Source organism: Choloepus didactylus, chromosome 10, assembly GCF_015220235.1.
Source record: "Choloepus didactylus isolate mChoDid1 chromosome 10, mChoDid1.pri, whole genome shotgun sequence".
Taxonomy (NCBI): Eukaryota; Metazoa; Chordata; class Mammalia; order Pilosa; family Megalonychidae; genus Choloepus; species Choloepus didactylus.
The window spans coordinates 50,655,549-50,662,624 of record NC_051316.1 but is presented as its reverse complement, the minus strand read 5'-3'; the positions used below and the strand labels follow the sequence as shown (position 1 = coordinate 50,662,624).

The 7,076-nt window shown below is 38.4% G+C and overlaps 1 pseudogene; it reads left to right on the top strand.

The window, feature by feature from the left end:
* Positions 1-495: 495 nt before the first annotated feature.
* On the top strand, positions 496-2,326 carry LOC119505228 (annotated as a pseudogene).
* The last annotated feature ends 4,750 nt before the right edge of the window (positions 2,327-7,076 follow it).

Below are 7,076 nucleotides of genomic sequence, written 5' to 3'. Positions count from 1 at the left end.
AGATGGAACACTATTACTACTACTACTTCTTTTTTTAAAAATCAATATAATAGTTTATTGAAAGAGAAATTGTTCAAAGGGGAAGATCTCAAACTGAAGAAAGGGTCTCAAAAAAAGGCAATTAGGAGATTTCCAAAAGGGAAGTTACAATAATTGGTTGACATTTAAGTTCCATACTGTTAAGGAGGATTTTACAAACTGGGGAACGAACATTAACTGGTTATTATAGCATACTTGTCTATTTCTGGTAGGTTTTCTCTACTGGACAGAAACCAGCTTATTTCCAATTATTGCTTAAACTGCAACTTTTGCAAGGAATGTTCTATTTTTTTGAAAGCCCTGCTTTATTTTCAACTTTTGACAAAAGTTCCTGTCCCTGGGTGGCAGCGGCCACGGCGTCTTTAGCGGCACCCAGTGCAGGATGGTACTTGAGGCGGCGGCGTGGGTGGTGTCACTGGCAGCAGCAAGGGCTGTTGGTGGAACAAAATGGCAAAAATGAGGGATTTCCAGGAGTTGAGGAATAGCGTTTCTAGTTTTAGGGTGTCTGAACTACAAGTGTTACTAGCCTTTGCTGGACGGAATAAAAGTGGACGCAACCTTGATGTCCTGATGAGGGCTCTGCATTTATTGAAGAGTGGCTGCAGCCCTGTGGTTCAGATTAAAATCAGAACTTTATGGACACTGATAACTACAGACACTTGAAGGATTTTCTGATTCATCCACAATAAAATCATTAGTTTTCAGTTTGGATGGTAGCTCATCACCTGTAGTACCAGACTTGACCATGGCTGGAATCCATTCATTGTCTTCCACTTCAGCTACATGTCACTCACCGTCTTCTCCTATTGGTTCTGTTCTGCTTCAAGATACTCAGCCCACGTTTGAGATGCAGCAGCCATCTCCCCCAGTTTCTCCTGTCCATCCTGATGTGCAGTTTAAAATCCTACCCTTTTATGACATCGTTGATGTTTCTCATCAAGCCCACAAATTTAGTTCTAAGCAGTATTCAACATTTCAAGAGAAGTTTTTTTATTTTTGCTCTGACACCTCAACAAGTTAGAGAGAGAGGCATTTCAAGAGACTTTTTGACAGTTGGTAGGAGAGATTATACAGTCCAAGTTCAGCTGAGACTTTGCCTGGCAGAGACAGGTTGCCCTCAAGAAGATAATTGTCCCAATGGTCTATGAATGAAAGCAAACGGGAAGTGTTTCCTTCACCTGGCTATGCACCACCTCCTAAAGATGAGATTGAACAGAAGTGCCCCAGATGCTCCTTGAATATTACATCTTGAGTCAGGTTATCTACAGCGGCGCCATATCAGATTTCCATTTCATGGGCATCAGAAATTGGAAAGAATTACTCCATGTCTGTATACTTTGTACTACAGCTCACTTCAGCCATGTTATTACACAGTTAAAAATGAAAGGTATTAGAAACTGAACATTCCAGAACACTAATTAAAGAAAAACTTACTGCAGATCCTGATAGTGAAATTGCTAAAACTGGCCTTCGGGTATCCTTGATATGTCCTTTAGGAAAAATGAGACTGACAATCCCATGCCATGCAGCAACTTGTACACATTTGCGGTGTTTTGATGCTGCCCTTTATCTATGAAGGAATGAGAAGAAACCCACCCAGATTTGTCCTGTGTGTGACAAAAAGGCTGCCTATGAAAATCTAATATAAGATGGGCTTTTTATGGAAATTCTCAATGACTATTCTGATGTGGATGAGATCAGATTCCAAGAAGATCGTTCTTGGTGTCCAATGAGACTGAAGAAAGAAGCTATGAAAGTATCCAACTAACTGTATATAAAAATAGAAACTTCTAGTGCCCTCAGTAAGCCTTGTTCAGTGGCTATAGCCAGTGAGGCAAACAAGAAGAAAGTGGAGGTAACTGACCTAACAATAGAAAGCTCTTCTGATGAAGAAGACGACCCTCCTGCCAAAAGGAAATGCATCTTTATGTCAGAAACACAAAGCAGCCAACCAAAGGGGTTCTTGTGTATCAGCCATCTTCTGTAAGGGTGCCCAGTGTGACTTTGGTTGATCCTGCTGCTATTCCACCTTCATTAACAGACTGCTCTACTTTTGCACCACTTGCCAGTGTCAAGCATGTCATCAGATTGGCCAGGGTTAGGTTTTCTTTCCCTTATTCCAGTTGATCCTTGGTGTCACCTCACCCTTGACAGCAAGCAGTTCGTCTGTCACCACCACCAGCCCCCAGGAAAGCAGTACTCATGTTAGTTCTCCAACAGCAGGAGTGAGACAGGGGTCACAGCCAGCAGTGGAAGAAGCATTCCTGATATCATCTCACTGGACTAAAGAGGACTCTTGATTCTAGGAATCATTAATCAAAACTGCTCTTTCTTGGATCTCTGGTCTGTGGAACTTATTTATTTATTTATTTATTGGCAGTTACTTTGGTATTTATTGAAACAGCAAATGGATTCTTTCACTTTTTGAGAGATGAACATAGATGACTACAGTAGGAATCAGATGACATGCAAGGATTTTTCTTACACATGATGTATCCTGAGCATCAGATATATTCAGCCATAACTGTATCTACCTTCTTAAAAGATGCATTTCAATTTCATATGTTACTGGATGGATTCTACAAATCAGTTAAATTTTTTTGTTGCAATACACAGCAATAAAATTATGTAAGTATTGAAAAAAAAAAGGTCCTGTCACGTCTCAGAAAGGTGGTTGACCCAGCACTGCCAAAGCAGTCAGCTAGTTTCTTTTACTTAACAGTCCCCTCTTTGGTCATTTTTCAGTTGATCTCACAGAGAATTTGATCAAAACACTCCAGCTACCACCATCAGTCTCTTTATTAGTCTGTGGTCACAGTGGTCTCAACCTCAGGCGATCTCCATTTTGCTTTTTTCCTTTAGTTTTACACTGATTTTTTTTTTTAATTTTTAAAATATTTGTACATCCACAACAGGGTTGGCTGTGTTATACAGTCCCATATTTTACCTTCTAGATTTCTTTCTAGTGACATACATGACCCTCAACTCCCCTTTCAACCACAATCACACACGTAATTCAGTGCTGTTAATTACACTATCATGTGCTACCATCACCTCTATCCATTTCCAAAAATTTATAATCAACCTAATAAAAATTCTGCACAAATTAAGCATCAGCTTCACATTTTATACCCCCATTCTATCTCCTGGTACCCTATATTCTAGATTTTAACTCAGGAATTTCCTTACTGTAACTAGCTCATATCAGTGACACCATACATACAATATTTGTCCTTTTGTGTCTGGCTTATTTCATGCAACGTAATGTCCTCAAGGTTCATCCATGTTGTCTCCTGCGTCAGGACTTCATTCCTTCTTACAGCTGAATAATATTCCATTTTATGTATATATACCACAGTTTGTTTATCCATTTATCGGTTGATGCACACTTGGGCTGCTTTCATCTTTTGGCAGTTGTGAATAATTCTGTTACAAGTATTGGTGTGCAAATGGCTGTTTGTGTCCCTGTTTTCAGTTCTTCTAGGTATATACCCAGTAGAGGGATTGCCAGGTTATATGGTAGTTTTCTACTTAGCTTTCTGAGGAACTGCCAAACTGTCTTCCACAGTGGCTGCACCATGTTACATTGCCACCAGCAGTGACTGAGTGTTCCTATTTCTCCGCATTCTCTTTAACACTTGTAGTTTTTGGTTTTTTAATAGTTTCCATTCTAGTAGGTGTGAACTCTCAATTTGATTCCATTGGTCAATCTATCTTTATGTCAGTACCATGCTGTTTTGATGACTAGCTTTGTAATATGCTTTAAAGTCAGGAAGTGTGGTCCTCCAACTTCCTTCTTCTTTTTCAAGATGTTTTTGGCTATTCCAGGCCCCTTATACTTCCATATAAATTTGAAGATTGGCTTTTCCATTTCTGCAAAGTTGGCTGTTGGAATCTTGATTGGGATTGCATTGAATGTTGTAAATCAGGGTAGACTTGACATCTTAATGATATTTAGCCTTCCAATCCATGAATCTGGAATGTCTTTCCATTTATTTAGGTCTTCTTTGATTTCATTTAGCAATATTTTGACAGTTTTGCATGTACAAGTCCTTTATATCCTTGGTTAAATTTATTGCTAGATATTTGATTCTTTCAGTTGTTATTATAAATGGAATTTTTTCTTCATTTCCTCCTCAGCTTGGTCATTACTAGTGTATAGAAAACACTACTGATTTTTGCATGTTGATCTTGTATCCCAACACTTTGTTGAATTCTTTATTAACTCTGGTAGCTTTGTTGTTTATTTTTTTGGGCTTTATGTAGGGTCATATCATCTGCAAATTGGGAAAGTTTTACTTCTTCCTTTCTAGTTTAGATGCCCTTTATTTCTTTTTCTTGCCTAATTGCTCTAGTTAGAATTTCTAGTACAATGTTGAATAACAGTGGTGACAGTGGGCATCCTTTTCTTGTTCTAGATCTTAGAGGGAATGCTTTCAGTCTTCCACTGTTGAGTATGATGTTAGCTGTGGGATTTTCATATATACCCTTTACCATGTTGAAGAAGTTTCCTTCTATTCCTATCTTTTTGAAGTGTTTTCATCAAGAATATGTGCTGGTTTTGTCAAATGCCTTTTCAGCATCAATCAAGATGATCATGTGGTTCCCCCCCACCTTTGATTTGTTAATGTGGTGTATTACATTAATTGGTTTTGTGTTGAACCACCCTTGCATACCTTGGATAAAACCCACTTGATCATGGTATATGATTCTTTTAATGTGCTGTTGGATTCGATTTGCAAGGATTTTGTTGAGGATTTTTGCATCTATATTCATTAGAGAAATTTGTCTGTAATTTTCTTTTCTTGTTGTATCTTTATTTGGCTTTGGTATCAAGGCAATGTTGGCCTCATAGAATGAGTTAGGTAGTGTTTTCTCCTCTTCAGTTTTTTGGAAGAGTTTGATCAGGATTGGTATTAATTCTTTTTGGAATGATTGGAAGAGTTTGATCAGGATTGGTATTAATTCTTTTTTGGAATGATTGGTAAAATTCACCTGTGAAGCCCTGGGCTTTTCCTTTTTTGGAGGTTTTTAGTGACTGATTCAATCTCTTTACTAGTAATTGGTCTGTTGAGCTCTTCTATTTCTTCTAGAGTCAGTGCAGGTTGTTCACGTGTTTCCAGGAATTTGTCCATTTCCTCTAAGTTGTCTAATTTATTGGCATAAAATTGTTCACAGTATCCTTTTCTGATACTTTTTATTTCTGTGAATCAGTAGTAATGTCCCCTCCTCATTTCTGATTTTATTTGCACCTTCTTTTCTTTTTTTCTTTGTCAGTCTAGCTAAGGGTTTGTCAATTTTATTGATCTTCTCAAAGACCCAAATTTGGTTTTGTTGATATCTTTGTTTTTTTATTCTCAATTTTAATGATTTCTTCTCTGATCTTTGTTATTGCTTTCCTCCTGTTTCCTTTGGAATTTGTTTGCTGTTCTTTTTCTAAATTCTCCAGGTGTGCAGTTAGGTCTTTGATTTTAGCTCTTTCTTTTTTAATTTAGACTTGTAGGGCTATAAATTTCCCTCTCAACACTGCCTTTGCTGTATCCCATAAGTTTTGTTATATTGTGTTCTCATTTTCATTCATCTTGAGGTATTTACTGATTCCTCTTCTAATTTCTTTTTTGACCCACTGATTGTTTAAGAGTGTGTTATTTAACTTCCATATATTTGCGGATTTTCCAGTTCTCTGCCTGTTATTGATTTCCGCCTTATTCCATTATGGTCAGGGAAGATGCCTTGCATAATTTTTACTCATTGAGACATGTTTCGTAACACAACATATGATCTATCCTGGAGAATGATCCACAAGCCCTTGAGAAGAAATTATATCCTACTCTTTGGGGATGCAATGTTCTGTGTATGTCTTTTAGGTCTAGTTCATTTATCATATTAGTCAAGTTTTCTGTTTCCTTATTGATCCTCTCTCTAGGTGTTCTATCTATTGATGAGAGTGGTGTACTGAAATCCTCAACTATTATTTCTCCTTTCAGGGTTGCCAGTGTTTGCCTCATGTATTTGAGGGGCACCCTGGTTAGGTACATAGGTATTTATGATTGTTATTTCTTCTTAGTGGTTTACCCCTTTTATTAATACATGCTGTCATTCTTTGTCTCTTGTAACAGTTTTGCATTTAAAGTCTATATTGTTTGATATTAGTTTAGCTACCCCAAGTGTTTTCTGGTTACTGTTTGTGTGGAATATCTTTTCCAACTTTACCGTTTCAACTCGTTTGTGTCTTTGGGTTTAAAGTGAGTCTCTTACAGACGTAGATATATAGACGGATAATCCTTTTTTATCCATTCTGCCAATCTGTGTCTTTTGGTTGGGGAGTTTAATCTGTTAACATTCAATGATATTACTATAAAGGCAATACTTCCTTCAAACATTTTATCCTGTGGTTTTTATATGTCACATTTTATTTTTGTCTCCCCACCCCCATTCTTGGGGATGAGCCACCTTTCATCAAACTCTTCCCCATAGCCCCAAGAAAGCACTGTCTCTCTAAATCACCTCCACTTCCATCCCTGTAGGGGGCAGGGTTGGAAGAGGCTTGCCGGCTGCTTTTAGTCCTGGGCAGGTTGAAACTATAGCTGCCCTGAAAGCTGGGATCCAGCATTATGAGTTCACTAAACAAAAGCCGTGATCAGTGTTCAGCTGTTTCCCATCTCTCCTTTCTTGGGGAAGAGGACTTATATCTCCAGCCAGGGATTGGATCCTGAGGTGGCCTGTAGCAAGAGTGGGGAATGGGCACCAGCCTCTGCAGCATGGAGAGCTCTACTCATATATCTTCATTACAGTTTATCAGCCTCTTCCTTCCACTCTTCCCTGGATAGTATACTGTGTTCTTCTGGTCTCTTGGAGCCCCTGAACAGTTCTTTCAGACAGTTCCTGGCTATTTACTAGCTGCGTTGGAGAATGAACTGATTCCTGGAGTTCCCTACTTTGCCATCTTGTAATCAGTTTCTTAATAGCATATCTGTAGATCCCCAAACTTCACTGCCAACTCTTAGTCAGCTTTTCTTGAGTGAAAGTAGACATGA